Source organism: Perognathus longimembris, chromosome 1 (assembly GCF_023159225.1).
Source record: "Perognathus longimembris pacificus isolate PPM17 chromosome 1, ASM2315922v1, whole genome shotgun sequence".
Lineage (NCBI taxonomy): Eukaryota > Metazoa > Chordata > Mammalia > Rodentia > Heteromyidae > Perognathus > Perognathus longimembris.
This window is the reverse complement of record NC_063161.1, coordinates 84,285,786-84,313,053: the sequence shown is the minus strand read 5'-3', so window position 1 is coordinate 84,313,053 and position 27,268 is coordinate 84,285,786. Positions and strand designations below refer to the sequence as shown.

Sequence of the window (27,268 nt, the reverse complement as noted above, 5' to 3'; positions counted from 1 at the left end):
AGGTGAGCACTTTACCACTAGGCCATATTCCCAGCCCAGGCTTTTTCAAAATAATGATTAACTACTCAAGAAAACATTTTCCAACAAGGTTCCAAGACTCAATAAGACTTACCAAGATTTCTCCTATTTAGTCAAACTAATGTTTCAGTTTTATTACAAAAACAAAGCCATAAACATCTATAAACAGATGTGCATTTACAAATCAGAAATTCTCAGTACTAGATCAAAACAGGAAAAAAAAATAAAAATATCTTCCCAGTGTGGAAACTGCAAAGAAGGTTAAAAAGTTAGCTATGCAGCTGTCAACTACAGTTGTAGCTTTGGAAATTCTATGCATGTGAAATCTCAGAATCCCCCTGGATTTGCTCCATCTCATCACCAAAGCCTCCCATATGTGCACACTGTGCTTCTATGATTGATTCCAGCCACATCCCCTGTGCCCCTTGTGCTAGGTAGAGGATGTGCTTGTGACATGGCATGTACATTTGACTTGCTTATAGCTGATCAACAATTGTGTTTTCTTAATTATTTTTCAATTTATTGAACTTGGATTCCAAATTCAAAGTTAGCATAAAGCATAAGATCTATGCACACACTAACAAATCATCAGCCTTAATAAGCAAATATTACTTTTCTACTAATTGTTTGTTTCACATCTTCTTATATTTAGTATAATTTGTATAGAAAAGCATACATGTGCATTAAAAGCAGGCACAAAAATACTTAATGAAGAGCTAGAAATATAATTTGCCAGTTTTGTTTCCTTCTTTTATTGTGTGCGGGTACCAGGGCTTGAACTCAGAACCTAGGTGCTGTCATTGAGTTTTTGAGCTCAAGACTAGTGCACTACTATTTAAGCCACAGCCCCACTTCCAAATTTGAGGTGGTTAATTGAAGATAAGAATTTCATGGGCCTTCCTCCTTGGGCTGGCTTTGAACCATGATGATCCTTAGATCTCCACCTTACCTCCTGAGTAACTAGAATTATAGATACTGGCCAACAATTTTGTGGCTTTTAACAGCTTGATGACTTGTTTGTTCTATGATGGTTCTTCTAATTATGTGGCTGACTGGGCCAAGCTACTTGCTGCTACTTGTTGGGAAAGCAAGGGGAAAGATCAAAAACACAAATTTCAAAGTACAGTTTCTTCTGAATACGTGTATCTTTTGCACCATTATAAAGGTGAGAAGTATTAGTAAAGCTATTCTAAGATGGAGACTGTGTAGCTGGAACATCAAATTCCAACCTAATATACACACTAACCTCATAGGTATATATTTTCATTATTTCTATTTGCAAGATCAGACTCTAAGCCTTGAAAGTCATATATTTAGCTATATGGTTCTACTCTAGAATCAGGTAGACTTAATTTTCAGAATCCCTCCTCCTAGTGAGCATGCAGGTGAACTTACCTTGTAGACCAGGGAAGAGGCCTCTTTAGTGAGTCACAGAAAAATCAAATGGTGGGTGGAGTTAGTACTGTGGCTTGATATCTCAGCAAGCAGTGGGTGAGAAAACCATACATAACAAGTCAAATCAAGGGGAGGCATATTTTAGCATTAGCCTCTTTTGCATTTTTCCAGAGAGCCAAATAAAATGCCTCATAAGATCCATATATGAGAGAAAACATGTGCCCTTTGTCTTTCTGAGCCTGACTTACTATGCTGCAAACAATTTTTTATGGATCCATCTATTTCCCTCCAAATGACATAATTTCATTGTTCCTGATAGGTGAATAAAATTCCATTTATATCTACCTATCTAAATATAAAGACTCGAGGCGCCGGCCCAGCGGGCCTTCCGGGCGACCGTATTGGCGTCGGCCTCTCGCCGACACTTTTCTGGGGGTCGAGATGTCGGGGCTGAGCCACAAAGAGATGGAGGGTTGTCGCAGCCTGATGGGCCTCCTGGACAACGAGGAGATCCAGGCCCTGTGCGACACCGTCACTAACCGCCTGGTGCAGCCTGCAGACTGCCAAGATGCTATTCGTGCAATTTTGGTGTATAGTCAAAGCGTAGAAGAACTTCTGAAGCGTAGAAAAGTCCATCGAGAAGTCATTTTTAAGTACTTAGCAACACAGGGGCTTATTATACCCCCAGCTACTGAAAAACACAATCTTATTCAGCATGCCAAGGATTACTGGAAAAGACAAGCACAACTGAAGCTGAAGGAAGCACCAGAGTCATTTACAAAGAAAGAGGATGTCCAACTCTTCCAACAGCAGGGAAAAGAAGACAAAAAAGCTGAGAAAGTCGATTTTCTCCGCCTTGGAGAAGAATTCTGTCATTGGTTTTTTGAACTACTTAATTCTCAGAACCCTTTCCTGGGACCACCTCAAGATGAGTGGGGGCCACAGCACCTCTGGCACGATGTAAAGCTTAGGTTATAACACCTCAGAACAAAACGTGATAGACTACCATGGAGCAGAACTTGTGAGCTTTCACTTGTTGTCACTAGTAAAAGAAGAATTTCTTTTCCTCAATCCCAACCTAGATTCTCATGGCCTGAAGTGTGCTTCTTCACCCCATGGGTTAGTTATGGTTGGAGTTGCAGGGACTGTCCACCGAGGAAACAGTTGTCTGGGAATTTTTGAACAAATTTTTGGACTTATCCGGTGCCCTTTTGTGGAGAATACTTGGAAAATCAAATTTATCAACCTGAGAATCATTGGGGAAAGTTCCCTTGCTCCTGGAACAGTACTGAAACCAGCAGTTTGATTTGAACAGAGTGATCTAGAGGCCTTTTATAATGTAATTTTTTTGTGTGGTAACAATGAAGGAAGAGTTAATGTAAGGCAATCTTTGGATCGTGGGACTGGAGACCAGGCTTTGGGTGGTGGGAATGAGGCATTATTGAGCAAGAGAGAATTGAGTTTGCCTAACCCTGTACAACACTGAACATTGTATATCAGCTTAGCAAATCTGTACAGAACCTCTTCTGAGTGCTACATCAGTAATTTTATAATTTCAGGTGTAAGGAATGACAGTTGAAATGCCTTTCTGTACTGCCATGTTATATGGATACTTGCCTATTTCTACCTGAGTTACACAAATGTGTTGAGAACTTAATTGCAGTTCACCTAATAAATCCCACTTTAGATGTTGTAGCTATCATGTGCCTTACCAACCAGGTAATACTTTCATTTTACTTAGTGAATATTATCTGTAACTTCCATATGGCAAATAATTGACAGTATTAAAATCTTATGGGATATTTTGCAAAAAAAAAAAAATATATATATATATATATATAGAGAGAGAGAGAGAGAGAGAGAGAGAGACTCACCTTGTCCCTGGGGAGAAGCGAGATAGCAGTGTCTGGATGATTGTGTAAAGCTCAACATATAAAAACACCTTTGGGTCTAGGTTTTGCTTCTGCTCTTTATTGAAGACAAACATTCACCAATTAGATGAAGAAAAGCAGTTTTGAGAGAAACTAATTTTCTTGGGCAAGAATATTACTTAATATTTTGGCCTATTAAAGTTTCCTAGTTAGTATTCAGACTCCCTGTGCTAATGGTTCAGCTCATCTATTATCATATCAAGACACTGTTCACTCTGTACCAAACAGATTTCAAAAGTACTGTGCTGAAAAGAAACTGGTGACTGTTTTTCTCCATAAAATTCTGCCTTTGGCATCATCACTATTCCCAGAAATGTATCTATGCATCAGAAACGTCACAGTTCGCAGTGTTTTTTTAGTGTGGCTTTAGGATGGCTTCTTTTTAATATTGTACATACATGGTATCTTTGTTTTATGGTAAAAAGTAATAAAAATGTATAGTTCATATTTTATACAAAAATGTCCTATGTACAGAATTTTAAATCCATAGAAAGAGCAAAAATAAATAAAAGAATAAATGTACATATATCTATATAGATTAAATTCATGAATATCTATCTACACCTATACAAATATAAATAGAGAGATATCACTTTTTTCTATTCATTTATTCCACTGTAGATATCTTGTGAACTTTTTTGCCCAGACTGGCCTGGAAGCACCACCATCCCAACTCAGCCTTCCATGACACCACTGGTGCCTGGCTAAGAACAAGCAGCTTTTGTGTACAAGTTCTAGGGCTTAAACTCAGGGCCTCTCACTCTCAGCTTTTTCACACAAGTCTGGAGCTCAACTACTTGAGCCATACCCCAGCTTCTAGCATTTTGATAGTTAATTGGAAATAAGAATCTCTTAGATCTGAACCTCCATCTCAGATCTCTGCCTCTTGAAGAGATAAAAGTATAGGAATGAGCTGCCAGTGCCCAGTGAAGAACAAGTAACTTTTTGTTATTCTTGTTGCCAGTTCTGAGGCTTGAACTCAGGGCCTAGGCATGGTTCTGTTCTTGAGCTTTTTTTCCCTCAAGGCTAGTGCTCTACCACTTGAGCCACAGCTTCACTTTCAGCTTTTTGGTGGTTAGAGATAGAAGTTTCACATAGATAGGAGACTCACAGACATGCCTTCCCATGATGGCTTCCAACTGCAGTGATCAGATCTAAGCCCCCCGAGAAGCTAGGATTATAGGCAGGAGCCCCCAGTGCCTGACAAAAGTAACTTGTTATTGTTGATGATGATGATGATGATGATGTTGTTGTGCAAGTCCTTGGGCTTGAACTCAGGGCCTGGGTGATGTCTCTGAGCATTTTTGCTCGAGGCCAGTACTCCACACTTAATTTCAGATAAGAGTCTCACAGAACTTCCTACCCAGGGTGACTTTAAAATACAATCCTCAAATCTCCACCTCCTAAGTAGACAGGATTATGAGTCACTGGTGCCTGGCCACAAGTAATTTTTATATGTCTATATCACTTATATGATGGGCTGTATGTCACTTATTTGATATGGAAGTGTTTGAAAGCCAAGTCTATCACTGACCATAATACAATAAAGCTAGAAATTAACAACCAAAAGATAATGAATGAGGCTAAAGTCATGTCTCCATGAGGAAATTTAATAAGATTTCTCATAGGTCTAATATGTCAACCACTACTTAGCACACTGTAAACAATAAATGCTAGCTAGCTACGATTGGTATTCAAAGTATTCATAACCTTAGAAAACATTTTTAACTCTGCAGAAGATAGCTAACATTATTCTGCTAGATTGATGTGAATACCTATAATCTCAGCTATGTAAGAAGTGAAGTAGAAGCATCATGGTTGCAGGCCAGACCTAAGCAAAAGGAAAACACAATCTGAAAAATAAGCCAAAGCCAAAAAGAGCTAAGGGCTAAGGATATGGCTCGGGTGCTAAAGCAGTTGCCTAGCAAGGGTAAGCCCCTAAATGCAAACCAAAAACCACCGTATATATTATATATATATTATATATTACATAATATAATAATATAATATAATATTTTAATATATAATATATATTATATATACATATATATTATATATAATGTGTGTGTCCCAAAATGCTAAGAAATTTAATGTTTTCCTATACCTGTATACCTTCATTAGAAAATTATTACTATTTTTGCTAGACTTCTTGAAATATTATGCAAAGTATGAATGCCCCTTGTAAGCAAACTGGAAATCACTAATACAGATTTTGTCTACAAGGAAGCCAAGTTCCAAAAGCAAATCTGTCCTGGCCTACACTGCTAGATGAAAGCCCACGACTCTGAACTTTCCATCCAGGAGTTTGTTCATTCATGCTGCCTTCCTTGTACCAAATTGGAATGAACCATCAATGTTAATATTCAGGAAACAAAAAAGGTGGGAAGAAAGTTTTTCTTGAACTGACGGTTTTGTCTAAAGAAATAATAAACCAAGCACCAGTGGCTCATGCCTGTAATTCTAGATTCTCAGAAACCTGAGATCTGAGAAACACAGTTCAAAATCAACCCAAGCAAACAAATGCACAAGACTTTTATTTCCAATTAATGAATGAAAAGGCTGAAGCAGAGGCATGGCTAAATGGTAGAGAACCAGCCTTGAACACAAAAGCCAAGCAAGAGGTCCTGAGTTCACTCCCCAGTACAAGCACACAGAAAAGAAGGAAGGAAGGAAAGGAGGGAGGGAGGGAGGGAGGGAGGGAGGGAGGGAGGGAGGGAGGGAGGGAGGGAGGGAAGGGAGGGAGGGAGGTAGAGGAAGGGGAAAAAAGATATTATCAAGGCATAGAAATAGTAAGTACCTGATTTTTGCAATATACTAGATCAAAAAAAAAAAAAAAAAGCAAATCTTTTAGAAGCTACAGAATCTACCTGTAAGATTCCTCATAGCAGGGCTGAGAATGTGGCTTAGTGGTAGACTGCTTGCCTAGCATGGATGAAGCCCTGAGTTTGATTCCTCAGTATCACACAAAAGGACAAAGGTGGAACTGGGGCTGTGGCTTAAGTGGTAGAGTGCTAGCTTCATAGCTTTCATCTTAGATACCAAAAAATATTTGAGACCTGGGTCTTCTGTGAATGCCTCCTATGATAGAAAATACAATTTATGAAAATAAAAGGAAATATTAAGTATTATTATATAAGTCATATATTCACCTCCACATTTGGGGATTGCACCAGCCTATTTTCATCCTTTAGCAATACTGTTATATTCAAAAGCATCAAGATTCACAAGTTTGGGGCTGGGAATGTGGCCTAGTGGTACAGTGCTTGCCTAGCATGCATGAAGCCCTGGGTTTGATTCCTCACCACCACATATGTAGAAAAAGCCAGAAGTGGTGCTGTGGCTCAAGTGGTAGAGTGCTAGCCTTGAGCAAAGAAGCCAGAGACAGTGCTCAGGCCCTGAGTCCAAGCCCCAGGACTGGCAAAAAAAAAAAAAAAAAGATTTACAAGTTTATTTACAAGTATATCCAAGTGGTACTGTAACCAAATATAAAGTGAGATTTTTTTCCAATGAAAAAGAGGAAAAAATCTACAACAAGAGAAATGATTTTTAGGTACTTTGGCCCTTGGCCCTATTCCAGTCCTTACTAATTCTTTTTTGTGATATTGGGTTTTGAAGTCAGAATCTCACACTTGCTAGGCAGACACTCTACCATGCCTTCAATAGCTACCTTATAACTGAAAATGAGAAGCTTTTTGAATTTTTGTAAAGAGTGTCGTTAATATAATGACTTGGTTACAGTGCTGATGAAAGACCAAGGCATATGAGATGATAAGGAAAGTACAATAAAGGAGACTACAATAAAGACTTGAGCTGTGTGCTTTTCTCTGTCATTGAATAGTATTACCAGAGCCCACAAAGTGGGCCTAGGGCCCTACTGACTGGAAACAGCACAACCACCACAAGGTAGCTACTTCTTACAGTGTATACCCAGTTTATTCCCTTCCAGAAAGACGTAGAATCCCAAGATAAAAAGCTTTAGCCACAGCCAGGCATCCATTCCTATACTCATTCCTATACAATCTTAGGTAATCAGGACGCTGAGATCTGAAGATTTCAGTTCGAAGCCAGTCCAGGGATGGAAAGTCTATGAGACTTGTATCTCCAATTAACTACCAAAAGCTAGACATAGAGCTGTGGTTCAAGTGGTGAATAACTAGCCTTGAGAAAAGCTCAGTAACAGTGTTCAGGACCTGAGTTCCAACCCTAGAACTGGCACAAAAATAAAACAAACAAAAAAGTTTTAGCAACATGTGTTCCAGGAACAGATCATACAAGCAATTGTTAGTGCTGCCGGGCCCAGGCAGAACTCAGGAGAATGTGCCTGTGCTGACATGTGTCCTCCAGTGCAGCCTTTCCTGGAACAATGTGGCTCCAGACTCTCTATTACCTGGACAGAAACCAAAGAAGTATATCAAGGCCCCATGCATGTGGTTTAATGGGTCAAAAGCAACTTTTAAAAGAAGGGATTTGACACCAAAATCCCCATTGCTGATGTCCTCAGCAAGTTCAGAAAAGGCATTGCATCATTGGCTGGCATTGCGTAGTAGTTGCCCCTGGTATGCAGTGCATACATTCTCCACCTTCCTCTGTGCCAGAGCACTTTCTTAATCATGGCACCTGCTTCATTCATTTATGACCTTCACTCCTTCACCCAGCCCAGTTTATTCCTGATGAGCAGCTTTCAGCTTCCTCTGCTTTCTGAAATTTTAATCAAAACACATCAGGAATGTTTCAATGTCTCTGCTATTAACAGAAGGTATTTTTTCCTAGCAAATATCTGAATGGTGATACCAGCCTGACCTTCTAGCCACCAATTAATACTACTCTCATGCTTCTCTCACTGACAGTCTTTGGCATTCCATTCGAAAGTCAGTGATCTATGAACAGGTACACATACTAGAAAGCCCCTTGGTTGGTACCAGATATACAGTCAGCACTATGGAAGGGTGAGCTTTGGCTCCTTTGTCCCTCTGCAGAAGATCTGTGTTTTTAGGTGAGCTTCATCTTAGTCCTAGTAGCCAGTGATAAATTGGGACAGTTGTAATGGTGCACACCTGTAATCTCAGCTACACAGCTGATATTAAATAGGGGAATGATGGTGCAGGTAACCCAGGGCAAAAAGCATGAGACTCTTTCTGAAAACTAAAGGAAAAAGACTGTAGGAAGTGACTCAAGTGGTAGAATGCCTGTTTAACAAGCCAAAGGATCTGGGTTCAAAAACCCCAGTACCTAAAAATAAAGTCAAATCAGCTGTGTAAAAGACAGACACTAACAGATAAGACTTAAGTCTGTGGTCTTTGTTATAACATTTCCAGTCTGCAAATACAGCTAGGACAGAGTACTTGTCTGACATGGTTCAGTTCCTAGTAGCACAAAAAAAGCTATATGATAGACAGATATTTAGAATTTAGACAGAATATATAAAACATTACAATTAGGGGGAAATATTGAGAAATATATAATGATTATATATAATAATACATAAAAACAGTATGTAAACATATACATGCATATGTATATAATTGCATGTAATATATGTATATAAACATATAATATATGCAATAAACACTTATAAGCAAGCCCAAATTCAAGTGACTAGAGTATTAAAGAGCTTTAGCCAGCTTGCACTAAATCTCAAAGGCCAAACTGGAAGAAAAGAAGTTGTGTTGAGAACAAAAAGCATGACTTTCTCATCCAAGAGTAAGTAGTTTATTATCTCTTAGAGTTTACTCTGCAAGGATGTATGGTAAATACACTTTATCTGGCAGTAAGCAACTGTCAGAGAAAAGTCATGCATAAAGACAGGAAATTGCTTGGAAAAGTTAAGAGACTCAGGTTCACTCTGGGCATGCTCATCTCTTATCTCCTGAGGTTGCTCTGGTAGAGACAACCTTAGTCCAGCTACAATCCTTGAACCAGGGCTGCCCAGGTTTGCAGGGAGCAACAAGGAACCCATGTATATTTGTGATTCTACCTCAGAGTTCCCAAACCCAGCTGAGGCTCCCCACTTAACCATCTTTAGTCCTTATGTTCCCAGTAATCTAATTTGCTTCCAGTCCAGACATAGGTCTGCAGGTTCATTTCTGGGTCTTCAGTTCTGTTCTATTGGTTCTCAGGCCTGTTCTTGTGCCAATACCAAGCAGTTTTTATTACTATAGCTTTGTAATACAGCTTGAAGTTTGGTATTGAAATTCATCCAGTACTGTTCTTCCTGCTAAGGATTGTTTTTGCTATTCGGGGTCTTTCATTGTTCCATATGCATTTCTGGATTGCTTCCTCTATTTCATTAAAGAATGGGTATTGATGGGTATTGCATTGAATTTGTAGATAGACTTTGGTGATATTGCCATTTTCACAATGTTAATCCTCCCAATCCAGGAGCATGGGAGATTTTTCCATATCCTTAGTTCTGCTTTAATTTCCTTTTTCAGGTTTTTAAATTTCTCATCATAGAAGGCTGAGACTATGGCCTAGTGGTAAAGTGCTTGCCTCGTATACATGAAGCCCTGGGTTCGATTCCTCAGCACCACATATATAGATAAAAGCAAGAAGTGGTGCTGTGGCTTAAGTGGTAGACTGCTAGCCTTGAGCAAAAAGAAGCCAGGGACAGTGCTCAGGCCCTGAGTCCATGCCCCAGGACTGGCATCAAAAACAAAACAAATAAACAAAAATGTTCTCATCATAGAGGTCTTTCACTTCTTTGGTTAGGGTTATTCCTAAGTATTTTATGTTTTTTGAGGCTATTGCAAAAGGACTTGCTTTCCTGATTTCAGCCTTGCTCTTTGCATTGTTGGAAAAAAGAAAAGCCATTGATTTTTGAGGATTTATTTTATAAACTGCACATAAAGTGGAAGTGATATACTGATCACTGACTGGTTAACACTTCCTGCTTAACTTATAGGAAACTGGATTGAACAGTTGACCAAAGATCAACTGCTGTGATTGGCTGAGACTAGGCTACTAGTAACAAGAACAGGTTACATTCTATTTACACCTGACATATTTTGTGATATACAGAAAACCTTTAGACCAAACTTAATTCAAGTTGACACCGTACTAAATGTCTAAAATTGTGTTTTATTTTGCATTTCCATTCCTGATCCTTTGTTTCTTTCCACAAGTTGTATATCAGTCTTTTTTTTTCATTTCTTTATTGTCAAAGTGATGTACAGAGGGGTTACAGTTTCATAAGTAAGGAAGTGAGTACATTTCTTATCCAACTTGTTACCTCCTCCCTCATTTTCCCCCACCTCCCCTGCATATCAATCCTTGTGGTCGTTACACAGGCACTCAAAACACAAGTGAACCACACAATTACATGTGCTCTAGGTGCCACAGGATGATCAAGAAAGGTAGAAATACAATGTATGTGAGCCTTGTGATACTAGGTTGGAAACAAGGGAACTAAAAGGTAGAATATGACAATTAGACGAGATAAAGAAGAAGATATCAAGTGTTTGTGGAAGCTTCAGGAATACAGATTGTCCCTTGTCAAAAGCCTTATGAATCATTTCAGCAGGAGACACTTGAGAATCTTAATATTGTAATTACATTAGTTTCTATTACAATTACTGACTAATTTAAGTCTGCTAATTTGAAATCAGTCGGCTTTGGGCTGATTAAATTTTACTGGGCTAGAATCCAAAATGTATTACCTAATAAAGTACAATGATTCTCCACCTTGAAAATACTTCAGACCACCAGGGACATTCTTCAAACATATTCAGAACCAGGCTTCCTTCCTGATAGTTTCTAGCAGGTCTTGGAAGGAGCCCAGGCATCAGTACATTTTTAAAGCTCTCCACATGAGTCTAATGCACAGTCAAGATTGACAACCATTGAACTACGAAAAGAACAGCGTTTTGATTTACACGTTAGGTGAGCCATAATCTAGGGCAAATCAGGCTGTATTTTACTCATGTTAGAATCCTGAGTTCTTCAATATCAAAGCTCTGGTTCTCATAAAACCCAACCTTTATACCAATCTAATGCAATAGTTTGGAATCCAACAGAGTTCATGCAAAAGATTGTTTTTCTTCCCAAATCATACCCTACAGGATTTCAAGTAGCCAGCTCAAAGCAGTGCATGCAAATCACAGTGCCATTTAGCATGAACATGTATAACACATGCAACTCTCCCAACATACTATTCTACAAAGTTATTGGTGCTTTAAAAGTAGCTACCAGATGCCTTTCATTTGTCCAGCACATTAAAAGACAAGTGGCAAATCACCCCCATATCTGAATTGAAAACAATTTTACTACCCAAGGGATGGATTAAATGAATTCTGTCAGTCCAGCTGGCAAGCCTAGAAGGCCAATTGAGTAACTCAGCATCCCTAACACAAGCCACTATGCCAGCTAAAAGGGAAATGTGGTTAACACTTGGTAATGACTGCGTCCAATACATCTGTCACGTGGACCATCAGGCTACCAGGACTGCTCCAAGCAATTTCTTTTTAGCCTTTTCTAGTTAGAAATGGTTGGGGAAATGTCTACTTATTAGAAATGCAGAATCCCCACCCCCAACCTACTGAATTATGTGACATGAATGAACATCAGCAGAGGGACAGACAGAGAAATAGGTTCAAAACCATAAAGAAGGCAGACTTCATCAAGATTTGGTTGTGATGGCAAATGGGAGACAAGTAAAGTTGAAGATCACCCTGGAGTTTCTGGATATTGATCACCAAACAGGAGACATTGGAGGAGAATCAGTCTTCATGAAGTCTTCATCTCCCTCCATCTACATTTCTTTACTTGGCTGATGTTTCTTCCCTTTTTATGCACCCGATTTCACAGGTTGCATTTATTCTCCCATTTCCCATTCCCAACCACACCCACAGCATGCTCAAGGTCCCTAAAGTTCCTCAAGCTCAGTTTTCATCTTGCTCTCAAAACCTACTCACCCCACTTAATCTTCCAGTCGATAGAATCCAGTCTGTACTCTCCCTGTTGACGAAAGGGAGACCCAGAAGTTAGAGAGTCTAAGGTTCTCTTAGCTGCATGTGAAATCAGATACCAAATCCTAGTTTCCAATGTATTGTATCCCCCATGTTGCTCTTCAGCATTCCAATTGGCAACCTGAACCACAATTTTCTCTTTATATTTTACTTATCTTCACTCTTGTTCATTGGCCTTAATTTGCCCCCATTCCCTCTTCCATGCTACAGTGCTATATCACTTCATAAGGGGCATGGATTCTAAGAAGTGCATTATAAGTTCAGCATTGTGAGAACAACACACAGTGTCCTCATTAAGCCTACATGGTGTAGGTCATTCAGTAAGGTCTCTGGATAAAATACAAGATGTGATGTTGCCACCATTCTAACATGCCACACTACTTTACACTATACTTTTCTTTTTAAGTAGAAACGTGAAAACAGCACACTAAACAGCTCTGAAAGTACAGCATAGTAACTATAGAGAACAGTAACATAGTCATTTATTATTGCTGTGCTTTTATATGATGAGCAGCACAGTAATTTTGTTCACACATCAACATCACAAATATGTGAGTAATGCATTGCACTAGGAAGTTATGAGATGGCTATGTGATAGGAATTGGTCACCTACATTAAAAGCTTATAGGACCACTGTAGTACATATGGTCATCGTGGGCTCAAACATCATTATGTACCACATCACTGTTTACCTCTCTCTCCTCTCTCTCTCTCTCTCTCTGTGTGTGTGTGTGTGTGTGTGTGTGTCTGTGTCTGTGTCTGTGTCTGTGTTTTTATGTGTGCTGATGTGCTGATATTGGGGCTTGAACTCAGAGCCTCATGTTTCAGTCTCTCACTTGGCTTTTTTACTCAAGGCTGACATGCTACCACTTGAGCTACATCTCCCTCCTTGTTTGGATTTTGCTGGCTAATTGAAGAGTCTTACAGACATTACTGCATGGTCTGACTTCAAATGCTGATCCTCAGATCTCAGCCTCTTGAATAGCTAGGATTTACAGGCATTAGCCGTCAGCCCATCCCAAAGAGTTATTTCATATGCTCAAATCTAATTGTGTCATTTATCTGCTTAATACTCTTAACAAATGCTCTTGAACACGTAGTTCTGGGCCTTCTACAGCCTGGCTCTGCCCACCTTTCCCAACTTGTGTCCTCTTATTTACTCCACATACTTCATAGTCTTGTCACATGTCAACTTTGTTACTTTGAATGAAAACATGCACCAGGCATCTGGTATTGCTTGTAATCCACAGGTTCCTTAGGAACTAAATTTCTCTACAAACTCAGAGTAATTGCTGGGCACTAGTGGCGCATGCCAGTAATCTCAACTACTTAGCAGCCTGAGATCCAGGCCAAATAGAAAATTCTGAAACTCCATCTCCAGTTAACAAGCAAAAATCTGGACCAAAGTCATGATTCAGGAGGTATCTCATGTCTACAATCCTAACTACTCAGGAAGTTGGGGTCTTAGGATCATGGTTCAAAGCCAGCCCAGGCAGAAAAGTCCATGAGACTCATCTTTAAAAAAAAACGCCAGAAGTCAAGCTGTGGGTCAAACTATAGAACACAAACACTCAGGAGTAGTACTCAGGACCTGAGTTCAAGGCCCAGGACAAGCACAAAAAGAGAAAGAAAAACAAGGAAAGCAAGATAGATAGATAGATAGATAGATAGATAGATAGATAGATAGATAGATAGATAGATAGATAGATAGATAGATAGAGAAAAGAGAGAGAAAAAGAAAGAAAGAAAGAAAGAAAGAAAGAAAGAAAGAAAGAAAGAAGGAAGGAAGGAAGGAAGGAAGGAAGGAAGGAAGGAAGGAAGGAAGGAAGGAAGGAAGGAAGGGAAAAGAAAGCTGAGTGAGCACATGAAACCCAGAGTCCAAGCTTCGGTACTGGCACCAACAATAAATAAATAGAATTAGAGCATCTTTTTAGGCCCCTAGATGTATAAAAAAAAAATGTTCATCAGGAGTTTGTTGAGCGCCTTTTTGTGGGCAGTGCTTGCTAGATAATCTGGGCAACTTACAGAGTATAAAAATAGATGATGTTCCCTTATTCTTGAAAGTACAGAAGAAACCTTTCACTTCTTTTTTCCTTAAACTACCACTACTCCCTCTTATAGCTCAGAAGTAGAATGGGCTATTTAATCTTATATTAGGAGAAATTTTTGTCCATGTAGTTTTAAGTACTTCCTGCTAAAAGCTCAAAAATAGCCACTATTATTGAGCACCTGCTAGCTCCTTTATTCCTTACCTCCATCCCAAGTAAGAAACAAGATTCACACCCATTACAGGCAATTGTAGACTTCGTAGATCAATAAATATTATTACTCTTATTCATCACTCATGGAACATTGGGCTCAAGTAAATGTGCATTAGATGAGCAATGGATGAATGAATGAATGAAGAAAATAGCTACTCTCAGGTCCACAGAGATGAGGCCACAGGGAGATTTTGCTGTTCTAAACTCAAAAGAAGGCACACTAGAGCACATTCAGTTCACAAGAGGCCAGCTATGCGCCTCATGTTTAATCTTTCTAAGCTTTCTTTAAGTACCTTGAAGAGGGAAAGAAAACTGTTTTCAGAATAGTGATAGGAAGAAAACTTCAGAAGTGATATACATACTTATATATAATATTATTTATATATATACATGCCTACAAAATCTTTAAGAATATTCCTAATGTCCACATTTAAGGTTTATTATTTGTTTCTTTATGGATATTGAATTTGCATGCTTTTTCATATTAAAGGTACAAATGAGTTTAATGCCTTTGCTTTGTTTTACAATATTCTTATCTTTTCCATCACCCTCACCATCTGTGCAACAATGGGACCATCAGTGACTCTTATGTGGGCTCTAGAGGGACTGGTATAAGGTCAAGTAGACTCACACATGTCAGGTAGATTTACTTCTAACATTCCTTGTGGGGAAAATTACATTAACTAGATGAGGTGAATTGGGTCTAGGTTTAGCTATTACCTATTAAATAAAATCTATGACACTATGAAGAACACTAAATTGTTTAATTCAACATTTTAAGTGTGAGAGTTAATGTTGGTAGAAGATTTAGCCACCTTCCACATTTATCACTCTAAGGACAGAGATATGAAAATGTCTAAGCCATTAGCCAGTTAAAAGCTTCAAATATTTTATTCTAGTATCCATAAATTGGTTAAATTATGAAAGCACAATTAGGAATAATTATCCATGTAGTAATCAAGTCAATACAAAAACCCCAAGAAGTAGCTTGGCTCAGTAATCCATCAACTGATGACCAGAGCAAGTCTGAACACCGGTGGACCCATGTTTCAAATCCTTCTAGAAAAATTCATCAAGCATCAGCAAATAGGTTGTGGCACTTGAGCAAAGAAATCATTGCAAGACCAAAACCCAGGCCTATGTGTTCTAAAGATTAAAGTGCCAACTCCTCTAGAATTTTTTTTCTTGTTTTAATCAACATAAATGACAGTTAACTCCACTTATTTTTGAAGTCATTCAATTAGACATCTCTTCTGTAAACACTGCATTTTAAAGGATTTTGACTCTGTAGATTTTAATCAAGAAGCTAGAATTCTGATGCCAAGACTGGTGTTTCAAGCCTATAATCCTAGTGACTCAAGAGGCTAAGATCTGAAGATCAAGGTTTGAAGCCAGCCTGGACAGAAAGGTCCTTCAGATTTTTTTCTTCCATTAACCAGAAAAAAATCAGAAATGGAGTATGATCAAGTAGTACAACACCAGCTATGAAGGGAAAAGCCAAAAGAGAATGTGAAACCTGAGCTCAATCCTCAGTACCCCCCCAACACACACATGTATAGAGGAGGGGGAGGTGCAAGAGCTAGTATTTTGAAGTTAATTTAAAGCTAACTGATTCTTGGATCATATGGTAGTTCTGTTTTTAATTTTTTAATAAATATCCACAATGTTTTCCCTGATGATTGTACTAATACAATTCAGCTATCTCAGTTCTGAGGTTATATCCAAAGAAAGTGAGATCAGTACCTCCAAGTGTGCATGCACTCACATATTTACTGCATTGTTGGTAATTGTCAAGATATGGAGGCAATCTAGGTGTTTATCAATGGATGAACTGAAAATGTGACATATATGCATACATCCATATCTCACATTTGCACTACATATATAGTATCTTTGTGTGTATATATATATATTCCATACAGTATACTCTATACTGTACTACATATTATACTATTGTACTATATACATAGCACCTGGAGTATTATTCATCCATAAAAAGAAAGAAATCCTGTCATCTTCAACAGTGTGGATGAACCTAGAAGATGTATGCTACGTAAAATGAGTCAAACACAGAAAAATACTCCATGATCTCTCTTTCATGTGAACTGACAAAGTTAAATTCAGCAGAATGAGAACAGATATCATTTCCAAAGAATGATAAATGGGACAAATGGGGAGATATTGGCAAAAAAAAATCCAAACTTTCAGTAATAAGATAAACAAGTTGTCAGGATCTGAAGTACAGCATGGATGGCGATGGAATTAATTAACTTGTGATAATCATAACACATGAATATGTATATCAAGTCATCACATTATACATCCGGAATATTTGCAATTGTATTGCTCAATTAAATACTTTAAAATAAAAAATTAATGTAAACAGATTCCACATATATATGAATTTGTGTATATATGAATATATATAAATCATTAGTTCAGAAGCCCTTCCTTCATGATCTGTCCTGCTTATCTCTGTTTTGGTTTTGTTTCTGTTTTTAATAACATCTACTACAGGCCAAATCCAATAGTGACCCCTTGATAAATATTTGTTAAACCCATGCATGCATGAATGAATGAATGAATCAATGAATGAGTAGCGTCCTCTAAAAGATTCCCATACAAGAATCCAGCAGTTTCCAACTGCAGAAGTCTTCTCTGTCAAAGCATCTTACATTGTTTTGTAAGATTCCATTTTCACTTGCCCTGTTTCCAGTTCTCATTCCAAATTCTTGCTAAGGCCTCCTCACTTTTTGTCCATGAAACTTGCCTGCCAAGATGTAAAGCCTGAGAGATATGCCCTGGCTCTTCTAACTAGAGCCTTTGTTCCATAAAAGCCTGCCAATGCCAACAATATTCCCCATCCTTTTCACTCTAAATGCTGGGTGTTAGCCAATCACAAGAGACCATAACCCTAGGCCTAACCAATCCAGGTAAGGGAACAAGGCTCACTGTGGCAGGATAAAAGGCAGCCGCAAAGTACTTGCCCATGTACAAAACTTGGCTTTACACTCCTTTGGTATGCTCACATGCTCTTCTGTACAGAAGTAAACTGCCAGGCCGAGTTCCTTTTGAATTGATGTGCTCATTCCTAAGTGACACCCATATATAACAAGATACTTTCCAAGAGCTCTTTCCAATATTCCTTTGTTACCATCTACCCCAAGTTAACCAAGTTAATTCTGTCTTAACCACAACTTGAGTCATCAGCCAATGCCCAATATCTACCAACTCTGCATAATGAGGACCTGCCTAAGTTTCAGCTGGCTATATTTGGTTCCCTTTGCCCACTTTGGTGCCTTTCTTGAAAGGAACCTCGGTTTCTGAAGTCATGGGCCTTCCCAACATATCAGAAGACAAATTCAGTCTTGGCCTCCCCCAGTACACCAGGCCATTCCTTTCAAAGGCCAATAAAGAGGTCCTGAAACCGACAGCTAGAAACATAATGACATTTGATTAATTAAACAGTCTTCAAATGCTCTGTTTTTGTTAGTGGTAAATATTCACCCTAGGGCTTCTCATTTTTAATAAGTGTCTGAGATTCTTCATTTCTAACAAGTTCCCAAACGATGATGGTGATGATGATGATGATGGCGACGACCCAAGGACCACATTCTGAGAACTAGGTCTCTAGAACAACATTTGCAACCTGCATCCACAGTGGAATTATCTGTCAAAGCTCAAAGATTTAGATTTAGAGTTGATCAATCTTGGGTAGAGCCCAAGCATAAAAAAACCTTCAACTTCCTCTAACAATTCTCGTGTGTAACCAGTGCCTTCAACTATTCCTCCTTCGACTATTTCCTCCTTAAGAAGCCTTTTAAACCATTTTTCTCTTTAGTACCCCCTTTAGTACTTCTTTAGTAACCTCCTTAGTACTTCTTTAGTACCCCTCTTTAGTACTTTTTGTTTTATGGAAATGGAGTTTGAGCTCAGGGTTTTGAGCTTGTTAGATAGGGACTATTTGAATCATGCCCTCATCCCTTTTTTGTTTTTCATATTTTATGGTTGACTAGCTGTACAAAGAGGCTCTTCATCCCTTTTGCCTTTGGTTGTTTTTTGAGATTTGATCTTGTGATTATGTCTGGGCCAGCCTGGACTGTGATCCTCATATTTAGACTTCCCAAGGTAACCAGCATACTATCCAATGATCAGCTGAGAAGGATCTCATAAACTTTTTGTCCAGATTAGCCTTGAACTCAGATTATCCCTATATCCACCTCCTGAGTATAGCTAGGATAACATGTGTCAGCCACTGGAATCCAACTACCTTTATGACATTTCAATATAACATATATACTGTATAAATGAGTACTAAACATACCTGTGGTTTATACATGAAAAGAGAACCTTTTCCTCATCCAAGAACCATTTTCAGCTTTAGGACAATATCTCCCATGAGGAAAATGAATGATTTAAATATGCATGAATGGCTGGGAATATGGCCTAGTGGCAAAAGTGCTTCCCCTGTATACATGAAGCCCTGGGTTCAATTCCCCAGCACCACATATATAGAAAACAGCCAGAAGTGGCACTGTGGCCCAAGTGGCAGAGTGCTAGCCTTGAGCAAAAAGAAGCCAGGGACAGTGCTCAGGCCCTGAGTCCAAGGCCCAGGACTGGCCAAAAAATAAATAAATAAAATAAAAATATGCATGAAGACCTGGTTTTGACCAAATACCTCCATGTCAGTCTTTTAACACAAAACCCTTCCTGTGCAAGCAGTAAATCTTAGTCACAGAGAGCCATGCTGGAGAAACACTCCAGGAAAGCAGTCAGGTAAACGTACCTGCAACCCCTTTGCATGACTGGCTGCATGGCCTAAAATCCCTTTGTGCTTTCCACCAGCTCATTGGCAGCAGCCACAAACAAAAGGTTGGTACATGAACTCACGATTAAAACAAGTAAACTCTGGTCTTGCCAGTGTACCTTACTTGTACTCACAAGCAAAGATCTCCTTAGTGTTTTCCAACAGCAACATCTGCCTGGAGACAAGTGGGCACTCCATCCTCATATAACGACAAACATCTACAGGAGACATTGCAATGTATGTGCTAGTTCCTAACATCTGTTCCAATTTCACCCCAACTTGTGTAAACTGTGTAGGAGGTGTTGGTCACAGCTACAGTGCAGAAGACACAAGGCATTCTGAAGAGAGGAAGCAGGAATCTAATCCTGGCCATGGGAAAGGCAGATGAAAATGTGATAACACAAGAGAAAAAACAAGAGAGGGAAGGAGAAAAATAAAATCTAACCTTACTGGGTTTCTACTTTGTGCTAGGAATTGTATAAATGTTTTATTTAACTCCATGGTGAGTCCGGGAGATGAATGCTACTCTGAGATCTTGAAACTACCCAAGGCCCATTTTCTAGTAAAGAAGGGGAGGAGTTAGAAACATGGCTCAGGAGGTGGAACATCGGCCAATGAGTGGCAGTGTCACATTTAGAGTTAGAGCCATGGTTTCAAGAAAAAGGAGAAAAGAAAGTAAAGAAGGGAGGAACACTTAAATCTTTATCAATTTGCCTGCAGCTCTGTGTTCCTTCCATCCTGCTCGTACAACCTCAGGACAAACATACAAAAATGAGCCATTGGAACCTTATACCTGCAATCCCAACTACTCAGGAAGCTGGGGCCTAGAGGACTGAGTTTCTAAGCCAGCCCTGGGAGAAAAGCCCACAAGTCCTTCTCCAGTTAATTAGCGAAATGCCAAGCTGGAGGTATGCCTCAAGCGGTAGAGCCCCAGCCAAGAGCAAGATAATCCAGCAAGAGGACGATAATCCAGCAAGAGGACAATACCATCACACACACGCACACACAAACACACCAAAAACAAACAAACAAAAAAAGCCACAAATGTTAACATTATAGACGGAGAGGGAGATTTGGTGACTTTGACACACAAGCAGTATCTCTGGGTCTTGCAGCAGCCCCAGAATCTAAAAGACTGGAATGGATATTTGAAATGAGCAAAAGACCCTCTTGCAGTCCAGATGTCTGCTGACCCACAGTAAAGCAGCAGATACAGTATAAAGAAAGAGAAAAGAAGGTGGGAGGGGCTGGCCCACATCTGACTTTACACAGCACAAAACTGGGGTGTTCTGAGGTATGGAGGACACATAGACACCAGGAACATGGGGAGATATACAGGTGTGGTGATTGTATTAAGGAAGTGAGGAAAATACCAGAAAATGGATAGGCCCAAGAGAAAATTAACTGTGCTACTAGCTCTGGCAAGGTGGCAGCCCCTGAGCCCACAAGCATTTACATTGTCAGGGCCCTTCTGATCTCCAGACTGGGAGGTACAGGAAAGAGAAAAAGCAAAAGGCAGATCTTCCCAGGAAAGTAAAAGGCAGATCTTCTCCTTCCCTTATGCCAGACCCAAATGTCTGACCTTACCAGAAAATCCCCTCTCTCCTTTCTAGGGCAAAACTAAATCCACCTCAAGTATTTCAGGGAGGCCTGAGAGCCTGAGAGTTCTCCCAAATACCCAGCCACCCTTGATAGAGTTGATTGTTAACATCTGTCTTCATCAGAGAAGTAATCTATGTCTGTCCTTGACTAAACTGTACAACCTGAAGCCCCAACACCACCATGACAGATGACCCATCCCTGGTGAGTTACAGGGCTTGCCTGCCTCCTTCCTAGGTATGCAGAGGAATCCCTAGGAGTGAGCCATTTGTCTTACTATCCCCACTGTGCTACTGGCTCTCCCTTACCTCTCCCTGCAAGCCAAAGTGGGGGAGATTACTTCCTGTGGAGGCCAACACACCATTAATTTTCAAAAGAGCATTATCTGTGGAAGGAGGAAACATTCCCGAATGATACATTGAAAGCCAAAGGCTACCAAGCCTTCTACTTTTACACATGAGGCTGAAAACATCACTAAAGTGGTAAGTACCTGGCTTTAGAACATGAGCTAACAGGCCTGAGAGGTTAATCATGCTTTTGAGGCCTAGGGATAAATCTAGCCTTAGAAGGAAGAAGTCCCATGATATAAAAGTTATCTCTTCCAAGGAATTTGTTGCAATGGTTTCAAGGTATTTTTAAATTGCTGGATGGCCTATAAGTCAAGTTAGTGCCAATGTCCCTTCCTCCCTGGGGCCAGACACCTAGCACACTCCAATCAGATGGAACTAATCTGTAAGGCAGAGAGAAGGAAATTGTTCTAGATTATAGCAACAAGGGACAAGGCTCCTGTCCCCTTTCTTCGTTGCATTGATCATATATCTAAGCCCATTTAATCATTTACCTTAATCAGTTGATTTCCACTCAAACTGTTTAGTAAAGTACTCTGTAGGAATGGACAATGTTGATAAAATGCTAGCTCTGGTGGAAGAACAGAGTGTTTGGACAAGAGCAGGTCAAAGAGCTGCTCCCAACTGGCATCACCAAGGCTCACATTCCCAGTGGTAGGGTGAAAATTGAAGGATTGATTCCTGCCTGCCTTATTCCCCCAAGTCAAGCAAGATATCAGACGCACTTGAGCAGGCTTAACCACATGCCTGTCAGCAGGTGGGTATTCCAATCTGGGCTGGGCCAAGGACACCACCCTGGGCCCCCAAGAGACTATAACCCATTTTCTATTTTCTGCATCATTGTTAAGCCCTATATGCCCACCCAAAAATCCAGTCCCTTGCACAAGCTCCAGTCCTACAGGAAGGTCTGTGCCCCCTCACTGTTCCTCAATAAACAGTCCTCTCCTGTTGACAATCAAGTCTGGCCTATTCCTTTGCCATTCTCCTCCATTTTTCTAACAGACATGACTTCTCTTTTGCTGAGTATTTACCAAGCATAATTCCATTTGTGGGGCAGACTAGCTCCAAAAAGGCAAAGTTTACTTTGAATCTCTCACTACAACTGATGAAAACTTCATTTGCTCAGTTGAATTGAAAACCATCTGCTGGCAGAAACCCACTTCTGTTCGGCATAAGAAATGTGCTATGGTAAGTCCCAATTTGGGGAAATGTTCACGGGGTGCCTTATGTCTCAGCAACACAGATCGAGGTTAGCAATGCCTAAGTAGATCAGTAGAGTAGCAAATACCCAGAGAATTTTACCTACCCCAAAAGAAAGAAAAACAAGAAGGGAAGGAGAGAAGTAAGGAAGGGAAGCAAGGGGGAAGGAAAGAAGGGAAGAGAGAGGAGGCCAGGGAAGGAATAAAGAGGAAAGTGGGAGGGGAGTAGGGGAGAGGAAAGATAGAAAGGAGTCCATCACATTCTTACCAGTCTGAACCAGATATTCCCCCAATTCACCACTCTGTAAATTCACTGTGTAATTGTGCAAATTCCCTGGGTAGCTGTCAGATATTCTTCATTTCTCCTTTCCCATCCTATCAACCATGGAAAAGCTCACTAAATTGAACATTCAAGATGGTATGTGCTACCATAATCCATAAGAGCTGGCCACAGAAGCACATAGTGCTTGCTTATATGTTCCTAGATACCTTGGCAGCCCAGCTGGATGCCCATATAGTAACTGCAACACTGCTTGCCTGGGAGGAGATGAGAACAATGGGTGGAGATCAAGCATGGAAGACAGGATCTTCCTTGAGTAACTTTACATACTTCATTATTTGAACTTGTTGCCTACCAAAATAAAAATTAAATGAATAAATGGAAATATAAAATATTATCTCACCTGGGCACCAGTGGTTCATGGCTGTAATCCTAGCTTCTTGGGAGGATAAGATCTGAGGAGTTTGTTCAAAGCCAGACCAGGCAGGAAAAATCCATGAGATTTTATCTCCAACTAACTGCCCCCCCTCCAAAAAAAGCAGGAAGTGGAACTGTGGCTCAGGTGGTAAAACAGGAGCCTTGAATGAAATAAAGCAAAAGGCAGCAACCAGGCCCTGAATTCAAGCCCCAGCAATTAAATACATTTTTAAAAATAAATTTTTAAATGTTGTTTCAATGGCATCCAACATAAACTCAAATCAGCTCACATCAGACTAGGAAAGGGAATCTTAATCAGACTGCCTCTTTCTCCTGTTCCCTCTCCCTCTGCCATCTCCTTCTCCCAATCAGGTCTTGATTGTATCACTAAGAATGCTAATCATTCTTTAGATACAGTTCAACCAAAGGACTTTTCATGTTCAAGTGTTTCATCACTTAATTTGTTTAGAAGGGCCACACATAGTAGCAATGAAAAACTAGCCAAGGCTTAGTTGGTTTTCTTGTCTTTTTTTCCTTCTCTTTCTCTCTTTCTTTGCTTCTTGGTACTGGCCCAGGGGCTTTAACTCAGGGCCTCAGCGCTGTCCCTGAGCTTTTTTATGTTTAAGGCCAGCACCCTTCCACTTGAGCCACAGCTCCACCTCTGGCTTTCTGTGGTGAATTGGAGATAAATCTCACAGACTTTTCCTGTCCAGGCTGGCTTCCAACTTCAATCCTCAGATCTCAGCCCCCTGAGTAACTAGGATTACATGCATGAGCCATAGGCACCTGGCTGGTTTTCTTGTTTCAAAAGTCTCTACAAATTTGCCTAGCACTGGTGGCTCAAGCCTGTTACCCTAGCTACTCAGGAGGCTGAGATCTGAGGATCATAGTTTGAAACTATCCCAGGCAGCACTACTCAGAAAAAGCAGGAAAGTCTTGAGTATTCTTTTTTATATTTTTATTAAGTAGTTGTACAAAAAGGTTACAACTTCATAAGTCTGGTTATAAGTACAATGCATCTTGATTAACATTACCCCTTCCATCCTTTGCTCCCATTTTCCCTCTCCCATCCCTAATCTCAAGTTACATAGTTCAATTTCCCCATAATGTACATTGAATACAATGACTGCATTTGCCCATCTTCTTCCTTCCATTTGTGTGCCTCCTGTTACGCCGCCCCCCCTCCCCCCACTGCCAACATGTTGTCACTTCCTAGTGTCCATTTTCTTAAAAAGTTCTTTAGCTGGTGATCAGAGATATCTTTGTCCCACCATGGAACAAACCAAGGGAAAGGTAGCTGGCTTGCTAGCTGCCTGCAATGGGCTTCATGGCTTTTCAAAAGAGACAGATGAATTGATCACAGTACAAGTCCATTCCCTAGCCTTATGGGTCTAGAAACTAGGCTTTGCCGCAGCTTTCTAAAGAAATTGGTTTCTTCTCTAGGACAATGATTCCAACCAATGAAGGGAGTCCTTTATGAGTGATAAATTTCAAGCTAGTGTGAGAGAGATTCCTTGACAGTAGCATGAATGCATGAGACCTAGTAAGGCAGAGTCACGAGATGTGGACCTAGCAAACACACAGTCAAATGGAATTTTAGGGGATTTGGTTGAATTTGAATGTAAGGTTTACTAGCCAACTGCTTTACTACTTGAACCACAGCACGGTCCATGTTTGCTTTTAGGTATTTTTTTTTAGATAGTATCTCAAGTTTTTGCCAAGGATAGTCTCACATTGTGATTCTCCTGCCCATTTTCCCACACAGCCAGGATTACAGTTATGTACCACCCCACCCAGCTTGTTCGTTGAGTTGGAAGTTTCATTATGTTGTTCTCAAATAGCCTCAATCCATGATCCTCCTAGGCTCTGCTTCCCCAGTAACTACAATTACAAGTATGAGTCACTGTGCCTGGAGATTCTCAGTGTTTGGTTTTTCTTTCTTTCTTTTTTTTTTTTTTTCTTTTAATAGAATTGAATTGAAAGTGCTTTTAGCATAGCAGGGGGCAATGACAGAATCTGCTTCCCAGCATTACTGGTGAGCTTTACCATATCTCTGGTCAGATGTGACAATGTGGAACTGTTCTGGAACCATCTACTGTAAGATCTGCTCTAGGCTACAAAGTACTCAAAACCCATTGATCCAAGATCCTGAAACTAACTTCATTTCTGTTTAATTTGGGTAGAGTTGGGGGGTGGGGGTTAGTTGATTATTTGGTTGGTTGGCTGGTTTGTCTTTTATGTGTGTGATATTAGGATTAAACTCTGGCCCTTATGCTTGCTAAACAGGTGTTCTACCACTTGAGTCCTGCCTCAACCACCCCCCGCTTTTTTTTTGCATTGACTATTTTGGAGGTAAGATCTCACTTTATGCTAAGATTGGCCTGGACTTCAGTCTTCTTACTTGTGTTTCCCCCATAGCTAGAATCATAGGCATGCTTTACTGTGCCCAACCATTGGTTAAGATGGAGTCTCATACACTTCATTTTGCCCAGGTTAGCCTAGAACTGTGATCCCCCAATCTCCTCATTCCAAGTAGATAGGATTACAGTCTTGAGCTACCACACCCACCTCTAAAGTGGGTTTTATTATTTCAGGTCTTACAGGAAGGCAAATTAATTATTCGAAGGCTTCACAGAATATATAATGTAAGTAGCTGGTACTGAGGAATATTTTGCACAAGCCATGATAAGAACTGCGCATGAGTACACTGTCCCCTAAGTATACCCTCCCACGCAGTGAGATTCAGGTGTTGGCAGGGTTCACTCAACCTCACCCCAATTCTCGTGCTGCAATAAATATGTTCTTTGTTTCACTATATTAGTATCACTGATATGACAAGTCAAGGAGTTAAACCCATGGGCTGATACCTCCTACCTAATTTTATTTAAGTAGTCTAATTTATTTCTACTTAATTCTGAAATCTTATTTCTAGATTCCCATGGGCCAACTTCTCCCATTTAATTTTACTTAATTCATCAAATTTATTTCTATTCAGTTAATCTGCCATAGTTCTAGTTGTTTGTGGGCATTTCACTGCTTCCTTCACATACCATCCTGAGTTGATGTAAGTTTTAGAGTCAGTGGTCCAGAATTTTTTTTTCAATTAGGCAGAAATTTTATTTCCAAGCTCTTCTAAGATTATTACAGAAAGTCTCCTTCTAAAAGTATCCCCAGACTAAATGAAAGGCACAACTTCCAAGTAAAACCCTTGTGACATGAAGAATTCCTTTGGTTTTAATATTTTCACATTACTTTGTTTTTAACCATTTGAAAAGTTGTTTGTAGGTAACAACTTAAGCATTTTTAAAGACAAAATAAGTAGTTTTGTTTTTTAAAGGTACCATCACAACTGTAAAGTATAAGAACTTAAGAAAAAGGACAAATCTGTTTCATGTACAAGATGGAGAAACTAATACACATCATTTACATTAATAATTTCAAGTTTACTGAGCTACATCTTCCAAGTTTAGTGTTTAAAACAAATTACATTCTCATTTAAAAATGAAAATCTTTTCATGTAAAGGAAAAAAGACATCTTTTGGTTAGTAAAGCCTATTTATTCCTCTTAATTTTATTCTTTATCTAGTAACTGTACCTAGTATGAAAGTCTTAAGAACACATTACAAATACTCAATTGTTTTAATAAACAAAAATGTTTTCCTTCCTAAATGTAAATATACAGTAAATAAAACATACATAATATTGCAGATATAGCAAAACCCGAAATTCACTTATGAAAGAGGTGTATTTTGCTATATTTGGTGGCTAGGGTGGTTAATACAAAATCCCTTCAGCAGAAGAACTAGGTCATTATTATTTAGAACTGTACTCTTTCACTCAGTTACCTTAGTTGAGTAGAAAATCATTAATTTCTGTGTAACTCTGCCTATACAACCAGGCCACAGAAAAGATGTGAAATAGATCTAATAGTCATTTGGCTAGAGAAAAGTGTTTTCTTGAGACTTGGAGGCATTTGTCACTTGTACTTGTCATTTGTACTTGAAGGCATTCCTCAGCGAACTTCTTTTCTATTTAAAATAAAGCACGGGAC

The 27,268-nt window shown here is 39.5% G+C and overlaps 1 long non-coding RNA gene and 1 pseudogene across 1 annotated transcript; one reads left to right on the top strand and one right to left on the bottom strand.

Annotated features, from left to right (window-relative positions):
• LOC125355282 lies at window positions 1-26,823 on the bottom strand. Its single transcript, XR_007211636.1, has 3 exons — window positions 26,511-26,823; window positions 21,085-21,086; window positions 1-40 (listed from the first exon to the last, which is right to left on the bottom strand). It is a non-coding gene; the product is annotated as an uncharacterized LOC125355282 (long non-coding RNA).
• Window positions 1,852-3,216, top strand: LOC125355278 (annotated as a pseudogene).
• Window positions 26,824-27,268: the final 445 nt, after the last annotated feature.